This window comes from Notothenia coriiceps, unplaced genomic scaffold (assembly GCF_000735185.1).
Source record: "Notothenia coriiceps isolate Sejong01 unplaced genomic scaffold, NC01 NC01_scaffold00024668, whole genome shotgun sequence".
Taxonomy (NCBI): domain Eukaryota; kingdom Metazoa; phylum Chordata; class Actinopteri; order Perciformes; family Nototheniidae; genus Notothenia; species Notothenia coriiceps.
This window is the reverse complement of record NW_011357369.1, coordinates 1,041,676-1,043,231: the sequence shown is the minus strand read 5'-3', so window position 1 is coordinate 1,043,231 and position 1,556 is coordinate 1,041,676.

The following is a 1,556-nucleotide window of genomic DNA, read 5'->3' as shown; positions in this document are numbered from 1 at the left end:
TCTCTTCTTACATTTTGAACTCCAAATACCTGTACTTTCTACTTTCTTCATGGTTGAACCCAAATACCTGTACTTTCTACTTCTCTACACTGTTTTTTTTGGTTTTTTTACTCAAACATGTACTTGTACTTCTTACATGTGAACCCAAATACCTGTACTTTCTACTTCTTACATGTTGTACTTCAAACATGTACTTTCTACTTCTTACATTTTGAGCACAAATACCTTACTTCTACCTTCTTACATTTTGAACACAAACACCTGTCTTTGCTACTTCTTACATTTTGAGCACAAATACCTGTACTTTCTACTTTCTTTACATTTAGAGCACAAATACCTGTTCTTTACTACTTCTTACATTTTGAACTCAAATACCTGTACTTTCTACTTACTTACATTTTGAGCACCATATACCTGTTCTTTCTACTTCGTCATTTGGAACCACAAATTAACCTGTACTTTCTACTCTTACATGTTGAAACACAAATACCTGTACTTTCTCTTCTTACATTTTGAACTCAATACCTGTCTTTCTCTTCTCGCATGTTCCAAACAGGCTGGTTCCTTTAGTCGGAATGTGTAGTTTGGTGGCGTGATCATTATTATTAGAGTCATTGCGTTGCCTATTGATGTTGAAACACGATCCGTGTAACCCATCCATTTCCTGGTCTTCTCTAAAGAAGGAGGACCAATGAAAACGTTTGTCATGTTGCCGTTGTTCAGCATGGGAAACATTCATTGCTAAACATTGACATTATTGTTCTATTAATATAAAGGGAGGTCAGGTACTCTTTTAAAACAGCTGCTAGTTATGGGTACTTTTTACTGAAGTACATTTCAAAGCCTCTTTACTTTGACTTGAAGTAAAGAAGGTTTAGTCAGTACTTCTAACTTCCACCAGAGTATTTTTAAACCAAGTATCTGTATTTCTACTTTCAGTAAAGGATGTGTGTACTTTTTCTCTCTCTGGTGAAAAGTAACCACCAACAAGCCCCACGCTGCAGAATCTCTTCAGAGACGTGGCCACAACACTTCATGTTGCCTACAGAAAATAAAAACACGACGCTGGTAGTTCAGAGGTTTCCACAAGTGTCTTGCTGCAACAAGTGAAATTGAAAACACTTTTAAAAACAAGAGCATTTTTAATAGCTTTTCTCACACCTGTCAGGCTGTGGCAAATGATGTAATTATACATTTCTGAATATTGCATTTCTTCAAACACATTGACATTAGATGTTATTGGGCTTAAACAACCTATAAATATGTCTGGAAAACACGAAGACCCCCTTGCCATCCTTGATAACCCTTAATTTCAATTTATAGCCAATATATCAAGCACTTAACACTCACTTAAAATAACCACTTTGAAATCTACTTTTGAGGACATCCAGCATCGATAGAACACTGATTGTTTTGATTTGTTTACATACATTTCCAAATACAAAAAAGCCAAATATAAGTCGAGTAAAACACGTTTTTTTTTAAGAATCTCATTTTTAATAAATCATCAAACAACATTCTACCAAAGTGTAGATCAATAAGAACTATGAACCTTC